The 10,872-nt window shown below is 45.4% G+C and overlaps 1 protein-coding gene across 10 annotated transcripts in view; it reads right to left on the bottom strand.

The window, feature by feature from the left end:
• The window catches only part of LOC310898447 (uncharacterized protein), a gene marked incomplete at its 5' end in the record, with an annotated part of 290,282 nt that overhangs the window by 200,427 nt on the left and 78,983 nt on the right, over nt 1-10,872 (bottom strand). The gene's annotated exons all lie outside the window — the stretch shown is intronic.

Raw genomic sequence — 10,872 nt, forward strand, 5'->3', positions numbered from 1 at the left:
TTTATTCTAGCAGATGGTACCACTTTCTCCCTCTTAGGCAACCTGCCAGGATCTGTTAGGATTTCTCCTACTGTGGCTTGTTAATGTAGGCTTGGGGACAATGAGAGTAGGCAGTAAAATCCACCTGTGTTGTAGACAAAAGGAAAGATTTATAAAGCTAAAATATCTGAGCCCTGTTAAATGGAATGTGAAAAGGAAGAAGCAGCTTTAGGGAGCTTTTAAAAACTACAAAACTATCATAAATCATTAAATCATTTAATAATTTAATAAACTATCATAAATCATATAAATCATTTTTTTCAACAAAGGTAAACCTGAAATATTAATAAGCAGACAATGTGCTGGTACCAATTACTTTTTTCTTTTGATATCTGAAAGTAATACCAACCCTATTCAAGGTCTTTCCATGAAGAGATGAGCTGTAAAATGACAATTTTAATGAAGAGTAGATAACAATTTTGGTCTTTTGTGCTATCAAAGAAAAAGTTACATCAATTCCCCCATAATAGAAGAGTCTCTTACCAAGAAGTATCACCTCTTTTGAAAAATAGTACATGGAGGTAAGAGAGCATTAATGAGATTTTGACGGTATCTCTGCCATTACATGATAATCCTTAACATTATATGCCTGTTGCATCTTCCTTTTCAATCTAGTCTGAAAAACAAAACTGAAGCAGATGCTTCATATACTTCATTTGCAAAGCTGTTTACACTTAAAAATCACTCTGGAGAACCTTCTGCTCGCTAACGGGAAGCTGTAGTGGTTGCAAAGCCAGTCCCGGTTAGGTATATCTGCACTGTCAGGTGCTGGCACATCAAAACTCGCTCCTTCTGCAGGGAGCCCCATACAGATACCCCACCCATGATGCTTGGATGCGAGTCTGGTCAAGCATTATGTCCTGACCAGCACAGCTAAAGTCAGAGCTGACTCCATTCGCCAGCATTGAACATTGTGCAGCATACACAGCTGTATAAGTTGCCTGTACTGTACTAACGGGTACAGACCACCTGCAGACAAATTTATCTGGGAATCTCTGGAGGGCAGTTGATTAAGCAGGGACATAGCCTCCAGTCCTTGAAAACTAATGCCAGATATTTACGAATTCCTTCGACTCTTATGTGACAAATTTTGATTTATGTTTTGGCTTGAGTTTTGTTTCCCTCTCTTTCAGAGAAGATAATCCTTCTTGCTTTTTAGATTGACTTTTATACAAAGTTGTGGGCTTAATTCTGGGCAGAAAACCAGTGTTATGGAATAACTAAAGCAAAACTCACCCCCAAGGAGTGTGTATAGGAGGAGCGTGACATGGGGTGGGGCTGTGGTCAGTAGAGATGTCAGCTCTGATGCCTTCAAGGTGAGTTGCTCCCAGAAGCACAGATATAACAGGATATGTCTGACTGTGCTATAACAACGTCCTTGTACTGCTCAGATGCACAGATACACAGGGAGAGAAAAGCATGCGCTCAGAAAGCCAGGAAGAGCCTTTGCCTGTTACTAAACCCACTATTTCCAGATGCCAGCAGCCTACCAGCTGCAAAGTAACTTACAAAGAAGACAAACTAGCTTCCAACCAGCCCGTGTAGCTCCAGCATCTCTTCCACAGCATCACCTGGAATTAGAGACGTGCAACATGGATGCATGCACAGCTCCCCTTCACAGCTGCTTGTTGTTCTATCCAGATGCTTGCTTCTCCCATCTCCCCAGATGAATTCTTCATGACCCCTGGGGTCCATGCGTAACTGGAATTCAGACCCACAGATATGAAATCTCTGAGCTGTAAAAGCAGCTATGCAACCCCAACTGCTCAGCGAGCTCCCAGCTTTTCTGACCACACAGAGAACTGGGAGGCCAGGGGATTCCCCAGCCATCCCCCTGGTCCTGGGACACTAACCAAAAAGTGGCTGAAGGGGAGGATGACAGATTCAGAAAGCTTTGACAGAGAAAAGGTTGATGGTCCCAGATGGAAAGGAAAAGTCCTTTTTTACTACATATTTGATGCCTTCTCCTGTAACTCACCATCTGAACATTTCAGACACACATTTCCCCTGAACAACAGGAAATCAGCCTGTGCTTTTCAGAACAGAGGTGTCCTTTTGTGTAGGTAAAAACTGTAGGCACCCCACCCCACCCCGATTTTAGAGACAAAAGTCATTACTAAAGACTTTCCAGTAGATGGCAGGGTTACCTTGTCACAAAGCTGAGTCTTAAATTGAAAGGGCTGCTGGATAAAGACTCCACTGCTGTTTAAGTCTATTTAATCAAGAGAACGAACTAATTAATATCTGAAAAGGGATAAACACATGCACACATGCTGGCTTAACTGATCTAATGTGAGCTGGGAAATGTGGATATTATATTTCAAGGTAGTGAAAAATCTGGAACCTCAATACAGCATGAAGAATGATCTTTGTTAAAAGTAAGCTTCTTTTAGATAACTGTGTTGTACCACAGAACTGTTTATACCACAAGACAAAACCCACGATATTTAATGTAAGAATCCACTGGATTCTTGCTACTGAATATGAATACCAAAAGTGTCTTTCAGGACCAAATCAGTTCAGCTGGAGAGTGTAATGTTCATGATTTTCTAGGGACCATGCAAAAGAGCACCCCAAAAAGGGAATTCTGTGCAGCTTTTGTTCATAGGAGAAATGGTGAATGCAGCAGGTGGAGAACTCCGTCACAGGCCAGGAGTCCCCTCAGAAACAACTGGAAGGAAAGCCAGATGCTCCCTGAGGATCTCAGAAACATTTCATTACATGTCAGAAACTGAACTGCTCAGCCCAGTATAACTTAATAACCGGCTGCAAATGGCCAAGGCTACGGTTTCTTAAAACTACAATTCTCTGAATCTTCTTTCCAGCCAAAGCAGTAATAAACTACCGACTGCTTTTCAAATACTTATAATGTCTCCATCAACTGAATTCCTTTGTAAGTGCTCAGAGGTTTTGTCTGCATCTCCCTGAAGGACAGCCCGATTTCCATGAGGCAGATATAAATGTGGTCATTCCATTTATGTCAACACTTTCTGAAATCATTTGTGGACAACTTATACTCTGAGCTTACTAAAACAATAACCAATTGACTGAGTTTTCTTCAGGCAGCCAATACAGCATCACGAGATGAGTACTGTAAAGAAAAAAAGGCATTAAATGCCCCAAACATCGAAGGAGATGACACTTGTGACACTCATTTGTAGTCCTCAGAATTTCTTAATCACAAAACCACCACCTTTTTCCTTAACTAACCATTTTGTTAGTTTAAAATTGCCACTGATGTCAAATGTCTGTACACTGCCAGTAAATGGAAACGGCTGCAGGAACCAGTCCACATTTTACATGGTTTTATTTAGCAGAAACGATTCAGACATTGCACACCCAATATTTTTGCTTTTCATTTGGTCTGTGCCAGATGTGGCTTTTGAAAAGTGCCAAGGCCCAGCCTGGCACACCTTTTGTGTCAGGATAAATTCTGCATTTATTGCATCAGTGCAGCTCAGCGGCACTACCCAACTGCAGATCAGGTAGAAGAAAAGAATTTTTATTCCTCGTGATGAACAGTATCTTCAAAGTCACATCTCCTATTTACAGTTGCAATATGACCACAAATAATATGCACAACTTCCTTTCATAAGTGTAGAGTGTCACTAAAGCTTCAGGCTATGTTACTGGAAAGAGTTTCAGGGTTTGTTTTTATTTTATAAAATCCTTAATAGCTCATCATCATATTATTTGGGTTTCTACATATTAATTTATACATTATGCATGATTACATTAAGTTCAACAAGGCCAAGTGCCGGGTCCTGCACCTGGGGCGCAACAACCCCAAGCAGAGCTCCAGGCTGGGAGATGAGTGGCTGGAAAGCTGCCTGGCCGAGAAGGACCTGGGAGTATTGGTTGATAGTCGGCTGAATATGAGCCAGCAGTGTGCCCAGGTGGCCAAGAAGGCCAACAGCATCCTGGCCTGTATAAGAAGCAGTGTGGCCAGCAGGTCTAGGGAAGTGATTGTGCCCCTGTACTCGGCTCTGGTGAGGCCGCACCTCGAGTACTGTGTTCAGTTTTGGGCCCCTCGCTACAGGAAGGACATGGACGTGCTCGAGCGAGTCCAGAGAAGGGCGACCAAGCTGGTGAGGGGTCTGGAGAACAAGTCTTACGAGGAGCGGCTGAGGGAGCTGGGCTTGTTCAGCCTGGAGAAGAGGAGGCTCAGGGCGACCTCATCGCTCTCTACAGTTACCTTAAAGGAGGCTGTAGAGAGGTGGGGGTTGGTCTGTTCTCCCACGTGCCTGGTGACAGGACGAGGGGGAATGGGCGAAAGTTGCGACAGGGGAGTTTTAGGTTGGATGTTAGGAAGTACTTCTTTACCGAAAGGGTTATTAAGCATTGGAATGGGCTGCCCAGGGAGGTGGTGGAGTCACCATCCCTGGAGGTCTTTAACAGACGTTTAGATGTAGAGCTTAGCGATATGGTTTAATGGAGTACTTAGTGTTAGGTCGGAGGTTGGACTCAATCATCTTGAGGTCTCTTCCAACCTAGAAATCTGTGATACTGTGTGATACTGTGATACTGTGATACATTTTATTCTTTAAAAGCTTCCTCCATGCTATAGCCATATTATTCATAACTCACACCTACTGATTCACCTTGCTTCTGAAAGCATTTGCTTCATAAAAATAAATAAACAAATAAATATTGCATTGATTGATGCTTTAAAATCCTACCATCTTTTGACGGTTGGATAATACACACAAAGCTTCACATATTACTAAAATTCTGGCTCAGATAGAGTGTAAAGGAAAAGGTAATATTAATGTCGTTATCTTGATTTTTCCCCACAAGAATAAGATAATTCTTACTGCTCCAAGATCACGTCTTTTCTCCCCCTTTCAGTCTCATGAATAATTTGGCTCATCCTTCTCAATGACATAAACACTGAATCTTGCTGAAGGTCACGCAGCTTTCCTGGTATTTTTTCATTCATGTGCAATTCAGCACTGTATTCTGTGCCTCGTGTTATTTTACATTCATGACATGCAGCTGTGGAGTGTTTCCATGGTGGTATAATGTCTGACAGTCAGTTCATGCAGTGAATGGTAAACACTGCTGTTTCAAAAGCTAATTAGAGGTGTAGATTTGTTTTTGTTTTTATTTTTCTTTTGATGCCCTCTCTCAGTTTATTCAGCTGGGGAGCTATGGGACAGCCAACGTCAGCAAAAGCGGACAGAGAAATGACCATTGTTTCATACAATAGAAACTTGAAATAAGTAAGATTATTTGGTGTAGAAAGGAAAAGAATTAAAGAGTGTGAGGCATCTGACATTATTAGGGTAACTGTAAACCAATTGCTTTGACCCTTAGGCCTTTGGCTTACCCAGGGCCCCAACTAATCCGTCTGTCATCCAATATTGCTCTGAGAAGACAAAAGCCTGCTTAGGCTTCAGCAGAGTACTGAGATCCCTCTGTTCCTGGCTTAGCGACTCTTGATTTCTAGCCTAGAGTTTCATCTCGTCAGCATCCCCTCAAGCAATACCCCACCTCCAGTTTTCAATACCTAAAGGAAATGGATAGGAAATCATGGGCAGGGAAGGTGGGGGTGGGAGAGCAGAGATGGGGCCAGGGTGGACAAGGGGACACAAAAACAGAAAGGAACCAAAACTCTTTTATCTGTAACATGTTCTCAGTTGGCCGCAACTTAATACATGGCAAGTTTCCTTAAGTACAGCTAGTGCTTCCTGTCCATTTTTATGTACCCATGCCATAAAGGCTCCTTTATTTCCAAAGCCCGTGTGCCTGGGAAGTCTGCTCTCCTCTGCACCAGGGAAAAGCTTCAGGTGCTTTTGCTTGAAATTGGCCTGGAAGCAGTAAGCCTCAAATCAGAACTGACGATTGTGTTAAATTGCTAAACAAACAAACAAATGGAAATAGGCTCAAAATCCACTTGAAGGTTTATTGGTTTGACTTCTTTCTGCAAGTTGCTGTGAGGGAGGGATGGGGCGCAGAGGTGCTTTCACCAGCCCTTCTTTTATTTCTGCATGTCCTAAAGAGCTTGGCAACTTTTAAACAATGGCTCCAAGCCCTCTGAAGCTAGTTTTTTGTTCCTTCATTGTGAAATTTTCCCTTCAGATCGCAAGAGGTGTGTATTTCATTCTCCCCTTAGCGGCCAACAATTTCTACAGGCATACCTGACCTTGGTTTAGCATAGCCGCGTGGGTAGGCTTTCTGCTGCCCACACCGCTGAGGCGCCTTCATCACAAACACAGACATAAATAAAACTGTCTACACACCATCTTGTGTCAGAGAGCATTCTAGTGACCACATAATCAATGTTTTTGTTTCACTTTTGGAGTGTGTCTACATCGTAGCTCAGGAAGCTCCCTCAGAAATGAGCAATGAAAATGGATCACTGCAGTGAAAGTCTTCCTACACAAAAATTCTTCCTCTCCTGGGTAGAACAAAAAGAAGGGACGTAATCGAGGTAGAAAACCAAGCTATTTTTTTTAACTGCATACCTTAAAAGAGAAGGCATGGGGAGGAATAAAACTTAATTGGTCATTCCTATCCATACATTTGTAGAGGACAAAAAGGAAAAAAACCAACAGAACTGGAAGGTAACAAATCCAGAAGCCCAGGAAACAATTACCTCTACGTGGTTTTATGAGCTAAACATAAAAAACACTGTAAGATCAAAAGCTTCATGCCTAATGTTTTTAAATTTGAGTTACTTCAAAATGTAAGGAGGAGGAATGAGAACAGAACACAATGATTAAGCCACAATACTCTAGGACATGATTCAGAGTGAGGTATTTCTGACAGGACTGGTACAAAGCAAGCTCTCTCCCCTGTCAGTTACCAAAAGAAGTGTCTCCTTGCACTGGGTTTACATGGCAAGGTGTTGGCAGCAAAGGGGCTTCAAGGACGGCTTCCGTGAGATGAGAGGATGGGGCTGCCCCCGTGCTGAACAGAGGCCACTCCCCAAATCCTCCTCCAGGTGGCCCTGCGTGTCCAGGGTGCCTGGGCTGCTCCACGGTGAGCACTAGGAGTGGATGATGGCATGTGCTCAGCAGTGATGGCAGAGCTTGGCTGGACCCCGGGTTTGAGCCTCAGGAACATCCCAGAGGCCACTGTGGTCAAGCCACGCAGTGGAGTCCTGTTCCTGAGCCTCGATGACATCCTAGAGCTGTCCCTGTAGGTATGCTTCCCATACTTCCATACATACGGCTTACATACGGCTTCCCCACTCCTCAGCGTGATCCTGTCCCTAAGCCTCAGGGCGATCCCACAGGTGTGGCTGTGGGCGATGGTTACCCAGCTTCCCAGCTGGATTCTGGTGCTGACCTGCGGGGAGATCGCGTGAGTATCCTCACAGGGAGGGCTTCTCCTGTGTCTCAGCTGCATCCTGTGTTGGAGCCCAGCTGACATCCCGAGGGTCCTCAAAGAGCAAATTATAAAACTGAAACAGGAAAATATTCCCAGAGGTCATCTGAAGTCCTGAAGGAAATTGCGAAGGAATTGGAGAAAGTGGCACAAGACACACCAGGAAACTGTGCAGAAAGAAGTATTTCAGGAAGGAAGCAGTTGCACACTGCCGGTCTCTGGTGAAGAAATGGGCAAAGCAAACAACTGGCACTCTAGGGGCGGATGCTGATGAAAGTGCAAAGGCTGCCAGTGATAGAAAGACATGCAAAAGTACTATACCCCAGCGACTGCTGTGGCCTCAGGTATGCTGCTGTCTGGAGAAGCAGTGTCTTGCATAGCTGCTTCATGGCTGAGGGTGAGACACACAATGAACCAGAAAGAAGAGAAAGCACCTGGACAAGCTAATACAGACCATGCGTCAGAAAGAGATCACACTAGAGATGATGGTGAAGCAAAGTCAAGAGAAGAAACTAAAACAAATGAGTTTTTTTAGGCAAGTGAGAATTTTAACAACAGCTCCAGCCTGTTCCCGTGCGTTCTTTGTGGCAGAGCTCATCTTGCTGTACAGCAACATGAGCACAGAGCCCTTCACCTCTGCCCGCATGTCCCGGCAGCTCTCACACACGCCAAGGGTGGCTCTTGCCCAGCCACCTGCATTTCTCTGCATTCATCCCAGCCTGGCCACTTCTGGTATCCCTGCTACTGGTACCAATGGGGATACTGAACTTCAGAAGATGACACTTTCTAGAATAAAAAAAAAAAAAAAAAGAAAAAAAAAACTGCAGGACTGCAGTGGTTTGACCTTGGCTGTCTGCCAGACACTCTCACAGCTTTTCTCTCACCCTCTCCCCAGCAAGACAGTGAGAGAAAACAATGAAAAAGATTGGGGGTCAAAAAAAGGACAGGGAGATTGCTCACGGGCAAAAGACTTGTCTTGGGAAGACTAAGTTAGTTTATTGCCAATTCATAACAGAGTGGAAAAGGAAGAAATAAAAACAAAATGAAAAACATCTTCCCCTTGTCCCCACTTCTTCCCAGACTCCACTTCTGATTCTTCTAGGTCTTCCCCAACCCACTGAGCTGCTCAGAGAGATGGGGAATGGGGTTTGCAGTCAGTCCATAAAGCTTCATCTCTGCTGCTCCTTTGTTTACACTCTCTTCCCCTGCTCCAGCATTGGGTCCCTCCCACAGGCTGCAGTCCTTCATGAAACAATCCAACGTGGGACCTTCCCATGAACCACAGTTCTTCAAGGACTGCCCCAGAATGGGTTCTTTCCACGGGGTCCATCCTTCAGGAGCAGACTGCTCCAGCATGGGTCCCCCAGAGGCAGCAGTTCCCCCAGACCTCCTGCTCCACCGGGGGCTCCTCCACGGGCTGCAGCGTGGAGATCTGCTCCATGTGGAGCCCATGGGCTGCAGGGGGACAGCCTGCTCCACCAGGGGCCTCTCCACAGGCCACAGGAGAGCTTCTGCTGCGTGCCTGGAGCACCTCCTGCCCTCCTGCTGCACTGACCTTGGGGCCTGCAGGGCTGGGTCTCTCACACTTTTCTCACTCCTCTCTCTCACAACTGCTGTGCAGCACTTTTTACCCTTTCTTCAATATGTTATTACAGAGGTGCCACCAGCTTTACATTGATTTCTAAACGGAGTATCACCTCATGTATCTATGTTGATTGGTAAGCTATCAAACGTGGCTATTTTCTCCAATAACATTTGAAAGCTTCCCTTTTTTCTTTTGTTTCTCTGCTGTTACCTCATGCTGTGTGGTGCACAGGCTTGTCTCAGCCTTTCTTATGTCTGCTCCACTGAGTGGATGGAGGGACTTGAATTACCCAAAACATACAATTTAATCTTATCTTAAATTTCTAACGGCTTGATTACAAAGCTTGCCTGATTCTGCTGTTCAGATACCACTATTAGTGATACCAAAGTGCTGTTTACTGTAAGATAAAAGGCTTTCTCCTATTAAACAATGCTGTGGTTTTACAGGAGTAAAATGTGCTCACTGTAGTACTAAATATAAAAGGTCAGTGTTCCCAGTTTTATTCTTTAAGCTCTTTCAGCTGTATATGATTTAATCTCAAGTAAATTAAGCAGATTTTATAGCTAACTGGGAGCTAGAGTGCATGTCCGGAAGGCCTGCATTCCAGCCCCCGCTCCGCCCCGCGCAGCTGATCTCCGTGCGCACGTGGAAGCACTACCTGGGAGTCGGGAAGGAAAGCACCTCCACAGGTCCGCACACTCAACTGATAGACCAGCATTTCAGACACAGCATGAGTTTGAAGCTAGCTTTCCCTCTACCTCCCAGGGACCCTTACTAGTATTTCCTATGCACCAAAGGCATCAAACATAGCCACCAGGGTGCACAGTCAGTTCAGAAAGCACGCCAAGCTTGCGGCATATGAGACGCAGAGAATATACCAGGTAAGTATATCTAACGCCGGCAGCAAGCGCAGGATCAGCCATTTCAAATCCTGGGCAAGACAGCCTGACCTGCTGCAGGGCCGTTCTCCTCTGGCCATCAGTATATGGTCAGAGAGCGGCTGTGCACCGTTGGTGCTGGAAAAGGCAGTTCCCCTTTACCGCTCAGCTCTCTTCCTCAGGGCTGCTACACGTTGGTTGCAAGAGTGGGAGGTGGGGAAGGAAGAAGTGGACAACACAGGGGAGCACTGAACTGAAGGAAAGTGCAGGCTAGCAGCACTGACCACTGCTTTTAACCACTGTGGTGGCGCAAGTCCTTGCTGCCTACCTGCTCCAGACCACGAAGAGCATTGCAGCCTACGTGGCTACATCTCCCTTCTGAGCTGCTCACAGAACAGCTACAGCGACTGGGACGACAAGCGTGGGAGCCGCCTGAAGCATGGGAGATGGTGACCTCCCAGGAAGGGGCCCAGGGCAAGTAACTGGTGACTCTACTGTCGGTGGTGGGCTCACAGCAAGATGTGAAAGTGAATTTAAAATCCCAGCAGTGCTGCCTCTTCAACGGGTGTGTTGGTATCTGAATTCCTACAGCCATTTCCCAAAACATAGGCTTACTGCAAGGTGGTAGCCACTTGGAGATGGACTAAAGAAAAATGTGTGAATTTTCTAAACACAGAAATTCAACGTATATCTGACAAGCACACAGAGAGCAGCAGTGTGCTACCTGACTGAAAGGAGCTTCTGGGACTGGGGACTCAGTTTTTGAACTGTCCCAGTATTAGCTGGTAGATAAAAGCCACCCAGTTGTGTTCAGAACCAACGCTTACACATGGGAAGAAGAGAAGAAGGATAAAACAAAAGCAGAGCTAAGTGGGGCCAAGCCAGCATCAGTCACAGGTCAGTTGCAAGTAAGGTCCTGTGACCGAAACAGCTCCTCCCATCAATAAAATGTTTGGCTGGGCAAGCGAGAAGCAATCACGACCTGTTCCCTCGGCTGGCACCTGGCTCTGGCGAAACCTGACAACATCAGATGCTTCT

This window comes from Anser anser (assembly GCF_964211835.1).
Source record: "Anser anser genome assembly, chromosome: 4".
In the NCBI taxonomy this organism is placed as follows: Eukaryota; Metazoa; Chordata; class Aves; order Anseriformes; family Anatidae; genus Anser; species Anser anser.